The sequence below is a fragment of the Mus caroli genome, unplaced genomic scaffold, assembly GCF_978045245.1.
Source record: "Mus caroli unplaced genomic scaffold, Mus_caroli_1 scaffold_15, whole genome shotgun sequence".
Classification (NCBI taxonomy): domain Eukaryota; kingdom Metazoa; phylum Chordata; class Mammalia; order Rodentia; family Muridae; genus Mus; species Mus caroli.
Window position 1 is genome coordinate 112764709 of NW_028227270.1, and position 25052 is coordinate 112789760.

Consider the following 25052-nt stretch of genomic DNA (forward strand, 5'->3'; position numbering starts at 1 on the left):
ATCAAGAGCCCCCAAAACACACATGGTGCACATAACACATGTAGGGAAAACACTCTTACACACAAAATAAGATAAAATAAAATAAAATATAAAATATAAATGTTAAAAGATATTTTCCATTTATCTTTAGATGCAGATATGCTGTAAATCATGCATGAATATGTATTTTATAGCTTACTTTGACTGGCTCCCACAACTGATTCTGCATGCTGCTCGAAAAGCAGAACATAGAAAGAAAATAGGGGAAAATTAGCTGTCATTCTATTTTTCTGTAGAAATCTTAATTAAAGCAGTAGGTCAGATCCGGCAATGTCAAAGAGATGTGCTGTTTCCCTTCCTGGTGAACAATCACCATGCGGCTGGCTGCTCATAGGCACAAACCTGACAGCTGCCAGGAAAGGAGAGGAAAACTGCTTGCTGACAAGACTTCCATTTGCTCACTTTATGATGAAGGATCCTAGAGAATCAGCAGGTTACTGAGGGAAGTCTATATATTGCAGCTGGGGCTAACACTGTGCCAGCCCGGCTATGCAGCTCAGAGCACATCAGTAGTGAAAATCTCCAGGTCTGAATTACCAACTGTACCTTTACAGAGAAACGTGGCCATTATGAGATAAGAATATAGTTTGCATTCACCTTTGTTTCTAGAAAGAAAAAACATAAAAATTCTACATGTGATCCTACATTATGTTTTCATACCAACATTTTCCACAATTTTAATAGTATAATGAATGTATATTAAGTATTATCTGTTGGTTTGAATACTAAGAATTTTGTATATTATCCTTTAGAAATTTGTATATTTGCTACTTTTATGATCTCCTTTAAAGGAGACATGCCTTTATTTGTTCCGAAAGCCAGAACTTTACAAACTAGCTCATGATAAATACTTTAAATTACATTTAATTATGACTTTTCTTTAAAAACGATCTGAAAAGATATATATACATTCCTACTTCATATCAGAAAATAATGCATGCAGTTCATATATTCTTCTGATTGTAGATTGAATAATTAAAAGTATTTTTGTGTAGTGTGGTGACCATCTCATAGTCCAAAATAAGGTCGAGTATGTCTTAAACAAGAGATATAGAAGCTGCCAGGCATAGGGGAATTAACAATATATGTCCCCAGCTCCACCAAAGTAAGAGTCAGAGTTTTGCAAAAAATCAATTAAGGCTTTCTATTTTTTTATACCCCTGCACAAAATTTTTCACACATATAATCTATGTCTAAAGCCAACCATGCATAATTAACAAAGATAGTGTGAGAAGAACATATAAGATAAACTACACATAGAAATACATTAATCAATATAAAATATTTGTAATACTAGGAAATGTCTTACCAGGTGATATAATAGAGTGTCACTCCAAGTGAGATTTCTAAGGGTTGCCGAGAATGGGCTTTAGTATCAGCCTAGCATTGGATTTATTTAGATACTAGCGCCCAGTCCTATGTGACTTCCTCATGGATTTACCATGCCTTTTGTCGGGAATATTGACAGTGAGTTTGGTCCAAGATTTTCTTGTCTCTGTCAGTTTTAATTATATCCAACAGCTTCTTTCTAGACTCTTCTTGGCTTTTTTTAAAAGGTTTATTTATATATTTCAAGTATGTGGGTATACTGTCACTGTCTTCAGACACACCAGAAGGTAGCATCAGATGCCCATTACAGATGGTTGTGAGCCACCATGTGGTTTCTGGGAATTGAACTCAGGACCTCTGGAAGAATAGTCAGTGCTCTTAACCACTGAGCCATCTCTTCAGCCCTCTTCTTGACTTTTAATACAATCTCTTTGAACAGCACCTTGGAAAATTCTGTGTGAATATCTGTTCTTGTTAGAAGGTTCATCCTCATGGGATTTTTCTCATTTATTTAGCATTTGGTTTGTCTTCCTATTATAAGCATTCATCTTTGCCTGGCCTATGTCCTCATGTCTCCCTAAACTCTTAGTTTCCTTTAAAAGGAAAGAAAGATGAAAAGAAGAGGAAGGAAATGCTAAGAGTCTTCATGTCACCTTGGCAATGTTTTTCTTAGACAAAATTGATGTTTGTGGTTAATGCCTTTCATTACATTTGTGCTTGTATTTCCCCCTGAGAAAAATATACTAAATATAATATTTGTTCTCTTTTGACATAAATGGTAGCATAATATAATTCTTAATTTTTGTTTTTTCAACTTATAATTTATGTTGGAGAAAGATCTAAATTGATGCCTAACACAATTCTAAACAGCCTTATATATTATATGATTGAATTATTCATCATATTGTAGCTTAGCGTATTGTGGCACCAAATACCATTGCATTAGTATGTTTTTCAATTTTATTTTTATTTTTAATTACTATGTCTCAGTGGTTGGGTGGGTTTGTGTACTTGAATGCAGTGTCAGCAGAGGTCAGATATAGTCAGAGCCCATTAAACTGGAGTTACAAGCTGTCATGTACCTCCCAATGTGGGACCCAGCTTACAACCTTTATAAGAGCAGTACCTTCTCTTAGCCACAGTCTTTTCTTCAGCTCCTTGTGTGTAAGATAAAATTACATTTAATAAAATGTGAATGAAAAGAGTCTAAAATGGATGTTGAAGCTCTTAAAAGCAACATTATGTTAGGAAGAAGCATTAAAGAAACATTATCCTCCTATTTGAATTAGAAAAATTTCAGACTACATTTAAATCCTTTGATTCATATGTGAATTACTGCAAAATTTTCAAAGTGTCTATTTCCACATTTAAAAAAATTAGTATTTTGATATTTTTCCCCTTTCTGGTCCACTGGTATGATCACAGGCAGTGTGCCATTGAGCTTACTTAAAATAAGGCTGGGTATGGTTTTGGTCTTGGTAAACAGTTTGAGATTTTCTTACTCCTTTTGTGGCTAAGCTCCCACAGAGGGCTCCTTGCTAATATGCAAAGGCATATAAGACTGTCAGTACGTATAAAGACTAGTTCAAATTCACTAGCTTTTGAGTAAACCCTTTGTCTAAATAAAACTTGGATGCTCTGAAATGCTCTCATTGTCTGAGTTGATCCTATACGTACTGCCCACCTTGCTGGCACCTTCCTTTGCAAAACTATTTCTGGTGGTGGATCTTTTTTAGGGAATTAGCTGATTAAATTATAGGCTCTTATTCTGAATACCTTGACTACTGTCAAAACATATTTGTGTCAAGGTTTCAATCCCTGTCATCTAGTGAGGAGCCCTGATTAGTTCACTTGGAAAATTTTCTTTTTATAATGAGAATGTTTCTTAGTGTCTTGACCTTTCAGATGGTGTACATCAAGATTAATACACCAGAACTTCATGTTTTAATGATTACACAGCTGACATCACTTTCTATCTCTTATTTAGACTCTCAAAATGCTACCTTTAGTGACTTCCTTCCTTCTAATTAATTTTTACAAGCAGATGGTAGGAAATAAATAATAGAATTGCCTACAGTGTTATAATTGATACATTAGAGCCCAGTGTATGAATGCATAATAGTCAATTATTGGCACATATATGAAAACTATATGTAAGCAGTAAAGCATAATTGTAGCATACTCATCAAGAAGTCTCTATGTAAATAAATAAATAAAGGAAGTGTTAATAATGTCACCAATATACTCACTTTTCCATAGTCCTGTCCTCTTGTCCTCCCAACCATGGGCACCATAATTCTGTACCTTGCTTTGTTCTTTGTTGTCCTTATCACAGAATTGATCCCCTAAATACTGTATTGTTTGATTTCTGTTTCATTGACGCTGCATGACAGCTGTTACAGTCTGCATCATGACTTGTCATAGGTTTAAAATAAGCACTGATATGTGTTAGGAAATGCTTGCTTCAATTTCTCCATATATTACATGTATTAAAAGAGAAAACGGGAAATCTCAGTTGAGGTCTGGAAACAATGTAAGTAAATTAGAATGTGCAAACTACAACAGAGATGTGGATCTCTGGATTTTCTTTAAACTTCCATTAAAAATAGTTTGTCTAGAATGGTAGAGAAAAGATATCCCTAAAACAATGAATTTTTTCCCAAAGTTTATCAGATGAAACCTAAGCAAGAAGAAGAAAACCGAAGACATTTATTAAGCAAAAGACATCTACATTTTGGAAGAGCAATAAGCATTTTGACGGTTTGTTATATCTCATCTAGAGGTCTAAGCGCCATGCAACCAGTAAACATTGGAGGTTCTAAAGCCAGTGTAAACATGCACCTTAGTAGACACTTGATTGTTTGGAATGATATGGAAACATTCAAGTCTGTCTCAGAGATGGAGGAATTATCATTTAGAAGTGTCTTAGGAAACTTTCAATAGAAGGCTATTTTTCCCTTCCCTTCCCTTCCCTTCCCTTCCCTTCCCTTCCCTTCCCTTCCCTTCCCTTCCCTTCCCTTCCCTTCCCTTCCCTTCCCTTCCCTTCCCTTCCCTTCCCTTCCCTTCCCTTCCCTTCCCTTCCCTTCCCTTCCCTTCCCTTCCCTTCCCTTCCCTTCCCTTCCCTTCCCTTCCCTTCCCTTCCCTTCCCTTCCCTTCCCTTCCCTTCCCTTCCCTTCCCTTCCCTTCCCTTCCCTTCCCTTTTCTTCTTCTCTTCTTTTCTTCTTCTTCTTCTACTTCTTCTTCTTCTTCTTCTACTTCTTCTTCTTCTTCTTCTTCTTCTTCTTCTTCTTCTTCTTCTTCTTCTTCTTCTTCTTCTTCTTCTTCTTCTCCTCCTCCTCCTCCTCCTTCTTCTCCTTCTTCTTCTCCTTCTTTCTCCTTCTTCTTCTCCTTCTTTCTCCTTCTCTCCTTCCTTCTTTCCTTCTCTTCTCCTCCCCCTCCTCCTCCTCCTCCTCCTCCTTCTTGCAGGCTTATAGTCTATTATTTTCTCAGAACATAACTGTCAAATCTCAAAACAAGCAGGAGTGGTAATTGTTGAATATTGCATTTTTCTGAGACTGGTATGATGCATGAAACAGTCAAATCAGTGGAAAAAAATAAAATATGGTGAAAGAAATATCCACATGGACATTTTCTATTGATCTAGAATATTTATTATCTGCTTGTACATACCTAAGATTGTACACAGGGCAGCCATAGAGTGAAAATTATGTAAAGAGTAACCTGCCCAAGCTTTACTTTTAAATTTGTATAAAATATTATCTATGCTGTATAGTTATTGGCAATGTTTTCAATGTGTCAATGCAGGAAATTTATTCATAATTTTTACAAAAGCAGTAAAAATCTCTTTGGAAGATATAAAGAGGAGCGCTCATTGGATCATAATAGAGGGCTCTAAGTGTAAATGAAATTAAGTTAGTAAAATCAATCCTGTAGCAGTGTTGCTGATCGAGTGCTTTCCTAGCATGCACAAAGCTCCATGATACCTCAAGCCCTGCAGAAATCAGGAATGGTGCCTTACATGTAGGATTCCCATGCTCAGGAGGTACAGTGCAAGGATCAATAATTCAGAGTCGTTCTCTAGGATATAGCTAGTTCAAGGCAACTTGAGAAGCAGAGGTCACCTGCCTCCCCTGCAAAAAGTAATACTGAAACTTTAGAAATAATTAATTGATAATTTAGTTTCTCTAGGGTCTAAAGCTGTTCTATGGGATAGGAAAAATAGAATAATTCAGGTCAATTAAAAATAAAACAACAAATGTGTTATGCAGACAGGATAGAAATAAGCTATTTTTATTTTGTACCAATGTGAGGGTTTGTTTATCTCAAATTTTGTTATATTGCATTGATTTTATAAATGCACAAAATGCCAAAAATATTCTGAATATTTCCTCTTTTATAGGATTGTTCAGCATTTTGATGTCATTTATTATTTTAAAAGCACAACACGAAGGTTTTAAAGCTTCCGCTGATGTTTCAAAAGCTAGATCAGTTCCCCTTGACCTCGTTTCTAAAGAAAAAAGTGATTTTTGTTGTTCAGATAAGCAAAATCAGAAGGTACAAGGGCTGATTTAATGTGAGCCCCTTGGTAGCTGAGACATGATGCCCTTTGCATGGTTTTGCTTCCTCTCAGGTATAACTATATGTTTTTCTTCTGAGGCAGTGCCTTCCTTTACCAAATCCCTAGATCAATTAGAAAGCACATTAAAAGATCCATGTCCTACAGATCTGGTCTCAGTGTGTGCTGAACCCCATATCCTGCTACACCAAGACTAAAATCTAAGGTGAGCACTCTCCTTCATTGTGTGAATGAAGAGGAATGTTAATTTGGAAATAAGTCTTTCATTTTACTGAATATCAAAGGATATCAGAACAATGTTCTGCTATCTCATCAGGGCCACTCTCCTACTGTTGTCAGAATTATTGTTTGTTTATTTCCCCAAAGTTCTAATTATGACTTTACAATAATATCAATCAGGGATAATAGCTGTCCCCTTCCTTGAAAGGAGAGATGCTTGTTAATGCAAAGATTTCAAGACAATGCAAGCTAAACCACAGAGAAATAAGGAGCTCCAGGTCACATAATATTTTCAAGGCCAACGAAAGGAAAAGCCAAGTCCATTTGAATCTGGCTGAGTTTGTGCTAAGTCTGGAAAGTGTGTCTGATGTCACAATGTATCTTCTGGTTTTCAAATTAAACATTTAAATCTATAGACATAAATATGGAGAAAATAGAAATAGCTTGCTTTAACAAAAATATCACCATGTTTTCTAATTATAAGCTTCAAAATATGCTTATTTCCTTTATGTCACATTTTATCTAATAAAGTATAATTAAGCAGTTATTTATGTTAAATAATTTTAAATAGTTACTGCTTAAAATATTAGCACAGGCAGTCTCTCAACATATGCTCTTCATAGAGAGGATGAAATATGTGCTGCTATTTGGAACCATTAACATTCAGTAACAAATTCTTCTATACAGAACAAAATGGAAACTATTGTAGTCATAAGAAATGTGATTGTTCAGTTCCATCAAAGTAACATATGTATATGATACAGAAGAAAGCATATTAATGTTCCAATAAAATTTATTTAAAGATGTAATCTTACCCAGGGGGAGGCACCCTCTCAGAAAAGAAGGGTCTGGGGCTAGGAGGAGGAACTCCTAGAGAGGGCACAGGAGAGGGGACAGCATTTGGTATGTTAATTAATTAATTATTGATACACATCAAGAAGATGAACTTTGAAATGTTTATCTCCTTAAGAGTGGAAAGATTTGAGCTGAGTTAATGCTTTGGTCCAGGTAGACAAGGGAAGTAGATTTCCAGCAGAGATAATAGATTTCCTTCTTGCTGATGATGCACTTGGGAGGGCTTCAGGGAGTTGCTGAGGCTCAACAAGAGCTGCTGGACATCAGGAGGAGTCTGAAAGTGTAACTGGTGCTGTTCCTGACGGGTTATCAAGAATACGTTGCTTGAGATCAGTGAAGAGAATCTGAAAGACTTTGAGCTATAGCCTACAATATGTCTCACCCTCAGCCTTGGGAGGGTTTGACCTACAGAGCTCACAAAGAGGCATGGCTACATTTATCTTGAAAACTTATTACAATTGGTAATTGTCCTTCACCATGTTTCCAATGCCAGCCACAGGTTGTAGGTCTGTGCTGCTTAATCCACAGCAAGAGAATGCAGCTTAACTTAATTATTTTGTTTGGTTGTTGGGTTGAGTTTATTTCCTTGGAGTGTTAGGTTTTCTTTGTTTTGGTTTGAGGCTTTGTTTATTAGTCATTTCTTTTGTTCTTATAATTGATTTGCTATTTTGCTAAGACTATACACTGTATATAATGACTGCACCCTTTAAGCCCCTATTGAGTAAAATTAATATATTTTTATGAATAAAAATGATCTCAAAAAGAAGAGATGTATACCGAGGGTCTGGTGTGTTTTCCTGACCTTCCTTCTCTGGCATGCTTGATTTTGGTACACATCATTTATCTCCCTTATTGAATAATCCTCTAAGGGAAAAGAACTAAGTATACAATACAATATTTATTTGAAAGTATAAATATTAACATATGGAATACTAAAAAACACAAGGTGTGTAATATTTGTATTGTCTAAAAATGTCTTCAGAATATGTTATCACTATATTTTTATTGTCTGTCTGACTACCTGATGGTATCATTCTTTATTTTGAATGTATATTTCATAATTTCATACATTAGTGCTGCTTTGCATCATTTCTGTTTCTCCCTCTCCCTTCTCCATCTCTTCCTGTGTCCTTCCCTACTCATTCTCAAATTCATGATCTCTTCACCTTCAATTATGGTTAATTATTATTGTTTTACACACACACATGATCGCACACACACAGCCTTTTGAATCTATTAAGATATGCCTCTATGAACACATATTTAGAGATGACCACTTGGGTTGGTTAACCTGTCAGTGAGCTTATCAATGGAGAAAACTGATCATGCCTCTGTCAACAACCACTGCTCCTCCTCTAGAGGTTGGAATATCATATTTTACTGGTAGAATAGCAAAACCAGTCTCTTTCTGATACTCTTACTGAAGATGTTTTTCATCCTTCATATTTGAGAAAAGTATCTATATTATGTAATTGCTACCATTGAAATACCCTAAAAATATTTCCAGCTCATTATTAATTCTGATGCAAAATAAACCAAATAAAATTTAACAGTGGCTTGATTTCCCTTTCTTAATCTGTAATAGTTATGGCTCCCCAAAAGTTCTCCTATGAGAGATGTCACACATTTAAAAAAAGATTATTAATGAATTTTATTTTTGCAAATTCTACATTATTTTACTCATTTATATACATTGCTGAGGCTTCTCATAGGACTTTGAAAATCTTTGGTGGAAATGTTCCCCAAAATATAGGCCTCATTTACTTCCTTATAAATGCACGACTATTTCATTAACTTGGACCCAATGGCTGACTTTCTGGCCCGAGGCTCTACGTTTTTAATTATATGATCCTTCCAAAGTGGACCAGAAATATGATGCGGTTATTTGGAGGACAATTTCTTGCTAACCATATCCTTCTTCCCCATCCTCTTCTAACATCTAGCCCCAGAAAAGTGTTTAAAATCTTGAAAATTTTTTTCTCACTCTACATTTCTGACAAATAAACAGAGATGTAAATAAAAACAAACAATTTAATTTGGGTGTAAAAGGTAGATCCTTGCATTTATCAATGGGTGAATAATAGGTGTTAATAGTTATTTGATCTCGATGGAATCTTCTGCACCTGAAAACACCCATGGAAGGGGTTACAGAGACAAAGTTTGGAGTTGTGACAAAAGGATGGACCATCTAGAGACTGCCATATGCAGGGATCCATCCCATAATCAGCTTCCAAACACTGACACCATTTCATACACTAGCAAGATTTTGCTGAAAGGACCCAGATAGAGCTGTCTCTTGTGAGACTATGCCGGGGGCCTAGCAAACACAGAAGTGGATGCTCACAGTCAGCTATTGGATGGATCACAGGGCCCCCAATGGAGGAGCTAGAGAAAGTAACCAAGGAGCTAAAGGGATCTGCAATCCTATAGGTGGATATGAACTAACCAGTACCCCCCTGGAGCTCGTGTCTCTAGCTGCATATGAATCATAAGATGGCCTAGTCGGACACAAGCATCTTCCGGTCAGAAAAGCACCGGGACAGCTGGGGCGCAGGGTCGGCTGACACTCGCCAGCTACCCACAACACCCGCCACAGGATCTTAAGACTTCTGGTGAGTGGAGCACAGCTTCTGCTCCAATCCAATTGCGCGCGGGACCTGAGACTGCATTAGTTAGGGAAGCAGAAACCAGCCTGAGTAGGGCCACAGGACTCATCCGGCTGGATCAGCGCCGGGGTTGCTGGAGCGCAGGGTTGCCTGACACCCGCCAGCTACCCACGATCCCCACCTCAGGATTTTGGGACTGCTGGTGAGTGGAACACAGCTTCTGCTCCAGTCCAATCACGCGGGACCTGAGACTGCTCTGGTTGGGGAGAGAGAAATCCAGCCTACATAGGGCCACAAGCCTCTTCCTGTCAGAAAAGCACCAGGGCAGCTGGGGCGCAGGGTCGGCTGACACTCGCCAGCTACCCACAACACCCTCCACAGGATCTTAAGACTTCTGGTGAGTGGAGCACAGCTTCTGCTCCAATCCAATTGCGCGCGGGACCAGAGACTGCATTAGTTAGGGAAGCAGAAAACCGGCCTGAGTAGGACCACAGGCCTCTTCCAGCTGGACCAGCACCTGGGTACCTTCAGCTACCCACGACCCCCGCCGCAGGAGTTTGAGACTGCTGGTGAGTGGAACACAGCTTCTGCTCCAATCTTTAAACAGTGACAACGATAACAACTAACCCCAGAGATTACCAGATGGCGAAAGGTAAACGTAATAATCTTACTAACAGAAACCAAGACCACTCACCATCATCAGAACCCAGCACCCCCACTTCGCCCAGTCCAGGGCACCCCAACACACCGGAAAAGCTAGACACGGATCTAAAAGCATATCTCCTGATGATGGTAAAGGACTTCAAGAAGGACTTTAATAACACACTTAAAGAAATACAGGAGAACACTGCTAAACAGGCAGAAGACACTAAAGAGGAAGCACAAAAATCCCTTAAAGAATTGCAGGAGAACACTGCTAAAGAGTTACAAATCCTTAAAGAAAAACAGGATAACATAATCAAACAGGTAGAAGTCCTTACAGAAAAACAGGAAAACACATCCAAACAGATGATGGAAATGAACAAAACCATACTAGACCTAAAAAGGGAAGTAGACACAATAAAGAAAACCCAAAATGAGGCAACACTGGAGATAGAAACCCTAGGAAAGAAATCTGGAACCATAGATACGAGCATCAGCAACAGAATACAAGAGATGGAAGAGAGAATCTCAGGTGCAGAAGATTCCATAGAGAACATCAGCACAACAATCAAGGAAAATGTAAAATGCAAAAAGATCCTAACTCAAAACATCCAAGAAATACAGGACACAATGAGAAGACCAAACCTATGGATAATAGGAGTGGATGAGAATGAAGATTTTCAACTCAAAGGACCAGCAAACATCTTCAACAAAATTATAGAAGAAAACTTCCCAAATCTAAAGAAAGAGATGCCCATGAACATACAAGAAGCCTACAGAACTCCAAATAGACTGGACCAGAAAAGAAATACCTCCCGACACATAATAATCAGAACAACAAATGCACTAAATAAAGATAGAATACTAAAAGCAGTAAGAGAAAAAGGCCAAGTAACATATAAAGGCAAGCCTATCAGAATTACACCAGATTTTTCACCAGAGACTATGAAAGCCAGAAGATCCTGGACAGATGTTATACAGACACTAAAAGAACACAAATTCCAGCCCAGGCTACTATACCCAGCCAAACTCTCAATTAACATAGATGGAGAAACCAAAGTATTCCACGACAAAACCAAATTCACACATTCTCTCTCCACGAATCCAGCCCTTCAAAGGATAATAACAGAAAAAAACCAATACAAGGACAGGAACCACGCCCTAGAAACAACAAGAAGGTAATCCCTCAACAAACCTAAAAGGAGACAGCCACAAGAACAAAATGCCAACTTTAACAACAAAATTACAGGAAACAACAATTACTTTTCCTTAATATCTCTTACTATCAATGGACTCAACTCCCCGATAAAAAGACATAGACTAACAAACTGGCTACACAAACAAGACCCAACATTTTGCTGCTTACAGGAAACTCATCTCAGAGAAAAGGATAGACACTACCTCAGAATGAAAGGCTGGAAAACAATTTTCCAAGCAAATGGCATGAAGAAACAAGCTGGAGTAGCCATTCTAATATCTGATAAGATTGACTTCCAACCCAAAGTCATTAAAAAAGACAGGGAGGGACACTTCATACTCATCAAAGGTAAAATCCTCCAAGAGGAACTATCAATCCTGAATATCTATGCTCCAAATACAAAGGCAGCCACATTCATTAAAGAAACTTTAGTAAATCTCAAAGCACACATTGCACCTCATACAATAATAGTGGGAGACTTCAACACACCACTTTCACCAATGGACAGATCATGAAAACAGAAACTAAACAGGGACACAGAGAAACTAAGAGAAATTATGAATCAAATGGATCTGTCAGATATCTACAGAACATTCTATCCTAAAACAAAAGGATATACCTTCTTCTCAGCACCTCATGGTACCTTCTCCAAAACTGACCACATAATTGGTCACAAAACAGGCCTCAACAGATACAAAAATATTGAAATTGTCCCATGCATCCTATCAGATCACCATGCACTAAGGCTGATCTTCAATAACTAAATAATAGAAAGCCAACCTTCACGTGGAAACTGAACAACACTCTTCTCAATGATACCTTGGTCAAGGAAGGAATAAAGAAAGAAATTAAGGACTTTTTAGAGTTCAATGAAAATGAAGCCACAATATACCCAAACTTATGGGACGCAATGAAAGCATTTCTAAGAGGAAAACTCATAGCTCTGAGTGCCTCCAAAAGGAAACTAGAGAGAGCACACATTAGCAGCTTGACAACACACCTAAAAGCACTAGAACAAAAGGAAGCAAATTCACCCAAGAGGTGTAGACAGCAGGAAATAATCAAACTCAGGGGTGAAATCAACCAAGTGGAAACAAGAAAAACTATTCAAAGAATCAACCAGTCAAGGAGCTGGTTCTTTGAGAAAATCAACAAGATAGATAAACCCTTAGCCAGACTCACTAGAGGGCACAGGGAAAGCATCCTAATTAACAAAATCAGAAATGAAAAAGGAGACCTAACAACAGATCCTGAAGACATCCAAAACACCATCAGATCCTTCTACCAAAGGCTATACTCAACAAAACTGGAGAACCTGGATGAAATGGAGAAGTTCCTAGACAGATACCAGGTACCAAAGTTGAATCAAGATCAGGTTAATGATCTAAACAGCCCTATATCCCCCAAAGAAATAGAAGCAGTCATTAATAGTCTCCCAACTAAAAAAAGCTCAGGACCAGATGGGTTTAGTGCAGAGTTCTATCAGACCTTCAAAGAAGATCTAATCCCAGTTCTTCACAAACTATTCCACAAAATAGAAACAGAAGGTACTCTACCCAACGCATTCTATGAAGCCACAATTACTCTGATACCTAAACCACAAAAAGACCCAACAAAGATAGAAAACTTCAGACCAATATCCCTTATGAATATTGATGCAAAAATCCTCAATAAGGTTCTTACTAACCGAATCCAAGAACGCATCAAAACAATCATCCATCCTGACCAAGTAGGTTTCATCCCAGGGATGCAGGGATGGTTCAATATACGGAAATCCATCAACGTAATCCAGTATATAAACAAACTCAAAGACAAAAACCACATGGTCATCTCATTAGATGCGGAAAAAGCATTTGACAAGATCCAACACCCATTCATGATAAAAGTCTTGGAAAGATCAGGAATTCAAGGCCCATACCTAAACATGATAAAAGCAATCTACAGCAAACCAGTAGCCAACATCAAAGTAAATGGTGAGAAGCTTGAAGCAATCCCTCTAAAATCAGGGACTAGACAAGGCTGTCCACTTTTTCCATACCTATTCAACATTGTACTTGAAGTCCTAGCCAGAGCAATTCGACATCAAAAGGAGATCAAAGGGATACAAATTGGAAAAGATGAAGTCAAAATATCACTTTTTGCATATGATATGATAGTATATATAAGTGACCCTAAAAATTCCACCAGAGAACTCCTAAGCCTGATAAACAGCTTTGGTGAAGTAGCTGGATATAAAATTAACTCAAACAAATCAATGGCCTTTCTCTACACAAAGAATAAACAGGCTGAGAAAGAAATTAGGGAAACAACACCCTTCTCAATAGTCACAAATAATATAAAATATCTTGGCGTGACTCTAACTAAGGAAGTGAAAGATCTGTATAATAAAAACTTCAAGTCTCTGAAGAAAGAAATTATAGAAGATCTCAGAAGATGGAAAGATCTCCCATGCTCATGGATTGGCAGGATCAACATTGTAAAAATGGCTATCTTGCCAAAAGCAATCTACAGATTCAATGCAATCCCCATCAAAATTCCAAATCAATTCTTCAACGAATTAGAAAGTGCAATCTGCAAATTCATCTGGAATAACAAAAAACCTAGGATAGCAAAAACTCTTCTCAAGGATAAAAGAACCTCTGGTGGAATCACCATGCCGGACCTAAAGCTCTACTACAGAGCAATTGTGATAAAAAACTGCATGGTACTGGTATAGTGACAGACAAATAGACCAATGGAATAGAATTGAAGACCCAGAAATGAACCCACACACCTATGGTCACTTGATCTTCGACAAGGGAGCTAAAAACATCCAGTGGAAGAAAGACAGCATTTTCAACAAATGGTGCTGGCACAACTGGTTGTTAACATGTAGAAGAATGCGAATCGATCCATTCCTATCTCCTTGTACTAAGGTCAAGTCTAAGTGGATCAAGGAACTTCACATAAAACCAGAGACACTGAAACTTATAGAGGAGAAAGTGGGGAAAAGCCTTGAAGATATGGTCACAGGGGAAAAATTCCTGAATAGAACAGTAATGGCTTGTGCTGTAAGATTGAGAATTGACAAGTGGGACCTCATGAAACTACAAAGCTTCTGCAAGGCTAAAGACACCATCAATAAGACAAAAAAACCACCAACAGATTGGGAAAGGATCTTCACCTATCCTAAATCAGATAAGGGACTAATATCCAATATATATAAAGAACTCAAGAAGGTGGACTCCAGAAAGTCAAATAACCCCATTAAAAAATGGGGCTCAGAACTGAACAAAGAATTCTCACCTGAGGAATACCGAATGGCAGAGAAACACCTGAAAAAATGTTCAACATCCTTAATCATCAGGGAAATGCAAATCAAAACAACCCTGAGATTCCACCTCACACCAGTCAGAATGGCTAAGATCAAAAATTCAGGTGACAGCAGATGCTGGCGAGGATGTGGAGAAAGAGGAACACTCCTCCATTGTTGGTGGGATTGCAAGCTTGTACAACCACTCTGGAAATCAGTCTGGCAGATCCTCAGAAAATTGGACATAGTACTACCGGAGGATCCAGCAATACCTCTCCTGGGCATATATCCAGAAGATGTCCCAACCGGTAAAAAGGACACATGCTCCACTATGTTCATAGCAGCCCTATTTATAATAGCCAGAAGCTGGAAAGAACCCAGATGTCCCTCAACAGAGGAATGGATACAGAAATTATGGTACATTTACACAATGGAGTACTACTCAGCTATTAAAAAGAATGAATTTATGAAATTCCTAGCCAAATGGATGGACCTGGAGGGAATCATCTTGAGTGAAGTAACAAAATCACAAAAGAACTCACACAATATGTATTCACTGATAAGTGGATATTAGCCCAAAACTTAGGATACCCAAGATATAAGATACAATTTGATAAACGCATGAAACTCAAGAAGAATGAAGACCAAAGTGTGGACACTGTGCACCTTCTTAGAATTGGGAACAAAACACCCAGGGAAGGAGTTACAGAGACAAAGTTCGTAGCTGTGATGAAAGGATGGACCATTTAGAGACTGCCTTATCCAGGGATCCGTCCCATAATCAGCTTCTAAACGCTGACACCATTGCATACACTAGCAAGAATTTGCTGAAAGGACCCAAATATAGCTGTCTCTTGTGAGACGATGCCGGGGCCTAGCAAACACAGGAGTGGATGTTCACAGTCAGCTATTGGATGTATCACAGGGCTCCCAATGGAGAAGCTAGAGAAAGTACCCAAGGAGCTAAAGGGATCTGCAACCCTATTGTTGGAACAACATGATGTACTAACCAGAACCCCGGAGCTCTTGTCTCTAGCTGCATATGTATCGAAAGATGGCCTAGTCGGCCATCAATGGAAAGAGAGTCCCATTGGACTTGCAAACTTTATATGCCCCAATATAGGGGAATGCCAGGGCCAAAAGAATGGGAATGGGTGGGTAGGGAAGTGGGGGGCGCTATGGGGGACTTTTGGGATAGCATTGGAAATGCAATGAGGAAAATATGTAATAAAAATATTAAAAATCAAAAAAAAAAAAAAAAAAAGATGGCCTAGTCGCCCATCAGTGGAAAGAGAGGCCCATTGGTTGTGCAAACTTTATATGCCTCAGTACAAGGGAAAGACAGGGCCAAGAAGTGGGAGTTGGTGGGTGGGGAATGGGTGGGGGAGCGGGTGTGGAACTTTTGGGATAGCATTGGAAATGTAAATGAAATAAATACCCAATAAAAAAAGACATTAAAAAATAAATAAAAATAGTTATTTGAAATATCTTTCCATATTTCTTATTATTTTTAGTATATTTAGTATTTTAGTATTGTTAATTTTATTCTACACATAGTTTAAAATTCAAGAAGGTAATTTAAAATGTATTGAATACTTCTACTAACAATGTCAGCATATATATATATGTATATATATATATATATATATATATATGTAATTATATAGTGACCAATGACTGACAGAATAGATAGATGATAGATAGATAGATAGATAGATAGATAGATAGATAGATAGATAGATAATAGCTAGCTAGATGATAGATAGATAGATAAATAGATAGATAGATAGATAGATAGATAGATAGATAGATAGATAGATAGACAGGCAAACCAGCAGACAGACAGATAGGCAATGATGGATGGGAAATATGGTGGTTTGAATGACAATGGCCTCTACTGAATCATAAAGTTGAGTGTTTGGTCAATGTGTTGTAAACAGTTTGTCACATGAAGTCCATGTGGGTCTGGTATTAGTTTTATTTTCTACCCCCATCTTAGAGATCAGAAAATTGCCATGCCTCCTCACTTAATAGAAATTGACTAACCCTCTAAAACTGTAAGCAAGCCTTCAAAGAAATGTTTTCTTTTGTAAGATGCCTTGGTCATGGTGTCTCTTTACAGCAATAGAACAGTAACTAAGAGTGACAGCTACATAAATTGTGTGTGTGTGTGTGTGTGTGTGTGTGTGAGAGAGAGAGAGAGAGAGAGAGAGAGAGAGAGAGAGAGAGAGAGAGAGAGGAGACAGACAGAAAGATACAGACAGAGAGATAGAGAGGGAGGTTTTGGATCATGCTTGATATGTGTAGAACTCTGCAATAAGAGATGAAAAGACATTTTTTTTAAATTTATTATATATAAGTACACTGTAGCTGTCTTCAGACACTCCAGAAGAGGGAATCAGATTTCATTACAGATGGTTGTGAGCCACCTTGTGGCTGCTGGGATTTGAACTCAGGATCTTTGGAAGAGCAGTCAGCACTCTTAACTGCTGAGCCATCTCACCAGCCCAGAAAAGACTTTGTTAAAGAAGTTAATACATGGAGGTAGTATCTCATATGAACATCAAAAAACATCTTTGAGAAAATTTAATTATTAGTTCCTATGATTTTGGTAAAAATGGATTCAAGATGAAAAGAGTTTTGCCAACTTTGAAATAGTAAATTCAACGACAGGTTTGAACAAGATTTCTACATTTCTGGCTACAAATTTAGTGACCTTTTACTGACTACATATTCAGTCATCTGAGTAAAGAAACTTAGTGTCTGATTCAAAGGAATAAAATATTTTAGATATATTATATTATATATTTATTCTAGATTAAGAAAAATGTAAAATCCTGGAATTTCAAAATGAATGTGGCTGGTTATATTCTTTGGTTATCAAAACTTATAATATTCTACTTCATATACACTAAGCAATATAAATGTAAAATCCTTTTAATTAACTTATTAATACTTATTTAGAATGTTGTAGGTAATTCCAATTTTTACACATTTTGTAGACCATGACAATGAAATTTAGTGAAGCTAAGTCACTGTTTACCCAGTGAATAGAGAGAGACAAGCTTGGGTTTCTATACTCATTTTCAAAATATCTGTCTTCAGATATCATGTTTTCTTTCAGCCTATGTCAGTCATATCTTCATACAAAGATTAAGCTAATGAAACATGTAATGCTTAGAGTGTGAACTATATACAAAAATATATGTAATTAATTGATCTTTGTCTCTCTGAGTTATTCCATAGTCATCTCTTAAAATCTAAAATGCTTATTCAAGGCTATATCAAGTTTTCTGACTAAGACAGCCTTTTGAATTCTGTGGTAGCCTAGGCTTTAAACATTAATATGTGCCCTCGCAGGAGATTGCTTTGTAGATCAGTGCTTGCAGCAACTGTATAAGAAGCTGAGTTAGAATCTTCAGAACTAATGTAAAAGCCAGGAACAGCAGTATGAGTGTATGCAATCATCAAGCATTGGGGAGAAGGAATTCAGAGAGGTCACGAGAAACTGAAGGGCCAGTTATCCTGTTTTACATTATAGCCAACAGTGGGAAGGTGAAGACTGGCAGCTCTGATTGTCTTTTGACCTCCATATGCATACCATGGCATGGACACATTGATCTTCACACACAGGAGTGTATACACACACATGCACACACACACTAATGTAGGTTTTGTGAATATTAACTTTGAATTACAAAATCAGGGAAACTTCTTGAACATTTTAACCTTGACGATAATATATATGAAAATTACTTTTCATCAGTTGTTAGGATAATCAAATGATTTAGTGGATAAACATCTCCCAAAAGAGACCCCCCCATAAAAAAGACAGAACATCATAGCTGTCTTTAATGTTCATTCAGCACACCGCCTACACATAGCACAGAATTATACCTGTGATGTCGCCAGCTATCACAGGGCTGTTTTTCATTGCACCCCTGCTTTCTGATTGCTTCCCAATCAGGGATTTGTAAGCATTCTGTTAACTTTTAATCTTTTTTGACATTTTTGACCCTGCCTTTGTTTGTGTTTTCTCACTATAAATCATCTCTATCTAAAGAAACCACTCATCAGTCAAGGGCTCATTGCAGTTTTACTCCCCTAAGGCTCCTCCTATTTCCTAGGATTAGAGCTAGTATCGCCTGAGACCATGTAGATAGTTCAATAAACTGCTTAAAAAAACAAGCCTGCCCTTCTCTTACAAGCAGATCTCTGGCCTTCATTTCTGCACAGTTGTTATCCCAATCAATACTGGTATCTGAGTAATTAAAGGCTTCCAGGCTGAGCTCTGGCTTTCTTGCAGACTCTCCTTATCTACAAAAACACTGCCTTATAGATTCATTTCAATTGTCCTTGACTTCTACAACATCAGTTCAGAGTTCCATGACTATGTTTAATTCCAAATCAACCTCTTTATCAAACCTGCTATTTAAATTATCCTTTTGTTCCCACAATCACTGACGTAGGCCACCTTAGTAATATGTGTCAGTGTCATAAGGTGTGTGTACATGCATATAGAGGCCACATTAGATATTTTCTTCGATTACTTTCCACCTTATTTTCTGAGACAGGTTCTCTCACTTTCATTAAGGCTACATCCTTTGATTTAAGCTTTGTTTATTTTTTTTAATTAGTCCTTTGAGAATTCTATGCAGTATGTTTTAATGATATTTGCTCTTTGCCAAACTACTTCCATATCTACCTCTTGTTTACTACCCACCTAACTTTGTGTCTTTTCTTTTTTATTAGCTCATTATGTATAATTTGAGATGCCTGTATATTATTGGATGTGTGTCCTTTTGTTGGAATATTGCCAAGTTGCCAATACCATATCAAGTAGGAGTAGAACTTCATGTCATCTTGCCCTCTGCATACTGGGATTTGCTCCAGCTTGAGGTTGCAAGCTCTTGTGTGTGCTGTTACAGCTGCCATGGGTTCATATGTATAGCTGACCTGCTGTGTCTAGCAGATACTGTTCCCTTGTAGTCAACCACAGCTTCTGGTCTTGACACTTACTCTGCCCCCTCTTTTATAAGGATCCATTAGCCGTGGATGGAGGGGATATGACTTAGATGTCTTATTTAGGGATGAATATTTTGAAGTCTCTTATTATCTTCACATTGACCAGTTATAGCTATCTATGTTAATAACCACCTACTGCACATAGAAACCTCTATAATGTGATCTGAGAGATGTATTAATAAGTGTATTAAACAATATGTCATTAGAAATTGGCTTAAGCCTAGCAAACACAGAAGTGGATGCTCACAGTCAGCTATTGAATGTATCACAGGGCTCCCAATGGAGAAGCTAGAGAAAGTACCCAAGGAGCTAAAGGGATCTGCAACCCTATAGTTGGAACAACATGATGAACTAACCAGTACCCCGGAGCTCTTGTCTCTAGATGCATATGTATCGAAAGATGGCCTAGTCGGCCATCACTGGAAAGAGAGGCCCATTGGACTTGCAAACTTTATATGCCCCAATATAGGGGAATGCCAGGGCCAAAAGAATGGGAATGGGTGGGTAGGGAAGTGGGGGGTGTATGGGGGACTTTTGGGATTGCATTGGAAATGTAATTGAGGAAAATATGTAATAAAAAATATTAAAATTTTAAAAAAAGAAAAAGAAATTGGCTTAAAGCCAGGTGTGGTGGCGCACGCCTTTGATCCCAGCACTCAGGAGGCAGAGGCAGGTATATCTCTGAGTTCAAAGCCAGCCTGGTCTACAGAGTGAGTTCCAGGACAGCCAGGGCTAAACAGAGAAACCCTTTCTCGTAAATAATAATAATAATAATAATAATCAAGAAAGAAAGAAAGAAAGAAAGAAAGAAAGAAAGAAAGAAAGAAAGAAAGAAAGAAAGAAAAAGGAAGGAAGGAAGGAAGGAAGGAAGACACAGAATCCAAACCCCAAAGCCTATAGTCTAAAAAAGTGCAGAAAACAAAACAAAACAAAAAACAAAAAATAAAAAACAAACAAAAAATGAATTGGCTTAAATTTCAGTGACCTCCAAGACAATCCAAATTCTAGCAGGAACTAAAAGAAAATGGAAAATTGAGATACAACAATTCTCCAAGGAAGGTGGAAAGATTGCAGCTACAAAGAAAGAAAACAAATTGAGAAGCAACTTAATTAAATATTATATTCATGATAGAAAGTGATAAATAAAAGGCAGTGGCCTGTTTCAAATTATTGGAGAATTACAATAAACGTTAATTACAGAAACCTTTTATTTAAACGTGGTCACAAATATACTTGAGCTCAATGAATGACCTTCACAAAGTCATAAAATGAGCTAAGCTAGTCAGCACATTGACCCAGGCTGCCCAGGTCGAACACCCAAAGTCCTTGTATCACATAAATTGCTGAGGCTTTATTGTTTTGCATCCGGCAAAGAGTTAAAGCAATTTGCTTTGGATGAGTGTAAAGTTTCCACTTCCAACTTCAACAGTCTGAAAACTGCCTGGGTAACTGTACATAGTATGAAAGGCGGAAAAAAAAAAAGAAAAAGAGAGAGAGAGAGAGAGAGAGAAATCAATAAAAGATTATATAATTGTATTTCTTATCTTCCAGTGCTGAAGCTATCCATAGAAAATCTAGTCATCAGAACAGAGCCAACCTTGACAAGGTTAGCTCAGGATTAGCCACCTAGAACAGTTTGTGATTGTTTTAAAAGCATGATGCTCACCATCATCACAATGCTCTGCATACAGAGCATAACTCTGCTACAGAATTGTAGCAGTTTCATTTGGTTGTCAAGAGAAACAGGAAACAATAATTAAAGGTAAAAAGATAGAGACTGGAAGCCTTATTAAAGAATGTATTGAAGATGTGAAAATGATCTGAGAATTAGATTCTGATGAGAGTTGCTAATGCAGCCGTGGAACCTTAGAGTGACAGGGGAACCGAGCAGGCAATTATAACAACAGGCATCAGGCCTAATCTTTGCAATCCAAAACCCACAGTCACATCCATTTAAATTAATTTTTACCTATCCTGCACATTTATAGCTTCACTAGGTTGAAAATTTATTGTTTATTGTCCACGGGATGCATTTTCTTAGAGGAGCAAATAGCACCGAGAGCCATCGTGTGTTACGCTTCTCCTTCTTTACTTCTTAAATTAATGAAATGAGCTACATTTTTGTGTGAGATGATTGATCCTCAGAAGTCAAACATTGTTATGGTTATCCCTGAGAAGGTCAACGGGAAACCTATCAAAGTCACAGTTGATTTGTCAGGGCGTAGGCAGGACACGGGCTTGTTTTGTTCCATATTATTAGGGGGAAATCAGTCAGCCCTGCATTCCTGAAACGGAAATATTTCAGGAAGAATTTTAAACAACTTCGGACATAGTTATTTGTAGATGTCTGTTCAGTAGAGATAGCAATATTCATTACCAGGCACACTGAAAACCTATTTTAAGAGGTACTTTGCTACACAAAGATTAATTTAAACTTTTTTTTTACATCTTCATAATACTAATGTAAATAATTGCTGCATCTTATATTGCCATTATTATTTTGATAGCTCTGTTTTTAATATAGATGGAACTGTTCAGCAGAACTGGTCAGAAACATGGGAATGGAAATGGAAAATAGTTTGGGAGAACCACTCTCCATTGAAATGCCAATTATTTTTCTGATATAAGTAACTGCTCAAGATATTTCATTATGATAACAACAATAAATCCATAATTTTGTCTATAAGTTTCAAAATTTATCTGAAGTTTTATTTGTAGTGAAGATATGGCAAATTCTGAAAACTGACCCCAATTAACAGTATTTTTAGTCTCAGTTATTAAAATAGCATTATTTCCTCTTATGCTTATCTTCTAGGGCTTAAGTGTATATAAATTTGGCTGAGTACTGTGATTTTACACAGCTGTCATTTTGATTAGTTCTAGTAGTGAAAAATATAATATAAGCAATATAAATTAGGAGTAAAAAGATGGTATCTACACATAGAGAAAAATAAGCTAAATATGGGCTTAATATACTGAAAGAATACCCAGAAAGAGAAGATATCTTTATTTTTGTAGGGTGAAATTGGGAGTACCTGAATTCATAGTTCACAGGTGTGATGTCTAATGTTGAACAGTATATGAATATTATTTATGGACATGAAGCATGATGGTTTAAACTAGCAATCATGGAAAAACTGGAGGATTTAGTTTTAAGAGCACAGAATACTTAGTAAAAGTGAGTGAAGCGGGGTTCAACTCTTATTAATCATGTACTACCCATTTTTGGATGATCTAGTAACTATGTTAGATTCAACTTATCTTTTTTTTTCTTGGTAAAAGATGATATATTCTGACAAAATGCTGCTAAAGACATTGTGTTTTTCACTATTTACAATTTTATTACAATGATGCATAACTCACAAGACCATTTTAGGTCACTTCCTACACATAAAATTCAAGTTTTGGTATGTCCCAGTTTCTGGTTCAAAATAACTGAAATCATTTAGACATGCAAAATCAAATTCCAGAGCTCATATTGGAATTCTGGACTGTGTGGAGTGTCTGACAGGGAAGCATCCTTCCTCCCTTGTGCCTATGCTGCCTTTGTGTAATCAGATTTGCGCTACCCGACTCTACTTTTCAAATGGAGGCTCAATAGAAGATAATCAACATCCAGTGCAGTGGTATGACTTGAACATGAAAGGTCCTGAATAGGGTTCTGCATGTTTTTGCATGCTTGTTACCCTGCTAGGTGGATCCTACCTGGAGAAAGCCCAATACTTGCATTATGCCTTGTCTTGGATCCCTTTTGGGTTCTCTTCTTAGTCTTCCATGGTGTGAACAAACTCAGACACATGTCCATAGCACCTACTCTGAGCTTCTGAGTTATTACATCTGTTTTGTTTGTTGTTTTATTTGTGGTGTTGTTGTTGTCCTTACAACCAGGGTAGGGTAAGCCTCCTAAAACTGTGAGTTAAGTATTTCCTCTATGAAATTATTCTGTGTCAGATATTGTGGTCACATGAGTTCAAAATTAATTGGTGTCAACATCTAGAGAGCAACTGCCAGAAAGAACAAAGGTGACCCATGTAACGCCCCGGGCTCTCATTTGAGCACCACCCTCCAACAGTACCATGAGCCTTTAGGAATTATTGAATAGTATCACATGCATCCTACATACACAGTGACCTTGTGGTACCCTCAGAGGCTCAATAAGTAGAAAAATAATACACGACAAATGTATTTGAGCAGATGAGTGCTTTAGCATTAGTATCAATACTTCAAATAATTCTTGTAATTCATTAGATTTTTGTCACTAGATTTTGATAACCTACATTCTTTTTTAATGCTCATATTTTTAAAAAATTTACTCATTTTTTGTATGTGTTAGCATTTATCCCACATACATATCTGTGAACCACATGTATGAGTTACAGACAGTTGCAAAATGTGCATATTCAGAATCAAATCCAGCTGCTCTGGAAGTGCAGCTTGTGGTCTTAACATCTAGCTTTTAATGCACAAAGACTCACTTATCAGAAAGTTCCTATACATGATAACTATAGGTACTCACACATATGTATTTCTTATTAGAAAGATTGCAATTCTTATAACTAATATAAAGGTATGGTTCTGCTGACGAAAATTCAATAACTCCTAGTAGACACGGGAATAAAAATGCTAATTCTGTTATTTATTTCATCTTGCATTGTGTTAAAATTATATGTGATTATAAATTATGAAATTATCGCATATTATCACCTTATAAATAGATAATATTCATAATAAAATAGTAGAATAAGTATAAACATGCCTAATCTCAATAGATCTTCAAATAGCATTTGAAAGAAAACTATGTAAGGATTTCTTAACTAAGATCATAAGCATTATGTGTGGCATTTAATTCTATTCATTAAGTTTTATTCATGAAATTCATCATACTTTTTTTCTTCATCTGTAGATCCTCAATATTTTATTAAGGAAATTAAAATATACTAAAAGTCATTACATGTAGATTTGTTCTTCAAATCATTTCCTAGGCTGTTCTTTCTGAGAAAACAGTGAAATGGGTCAGATATATGAAGGATTGTTTTACATGCTTCAGTTTGTTACTTCATATATACAGGTATCTCTCTTTTTCTCACACTCTCTCTCTCTCTCTCTCTCTCTCTGTGTGTCTCTCGTCTCTGTCTCTCTCTCTCTCTGTCTCTTTCTGTATGTCCTTTCTCACATGCTCTCTCTGTGAATTTATCTCTTTCTCACTCTCTCTCTCTCTCTGTCTCTCTCTCTCTCTGTCTCTTTCTGTATGTCCTTTCTCACATGCTCTCT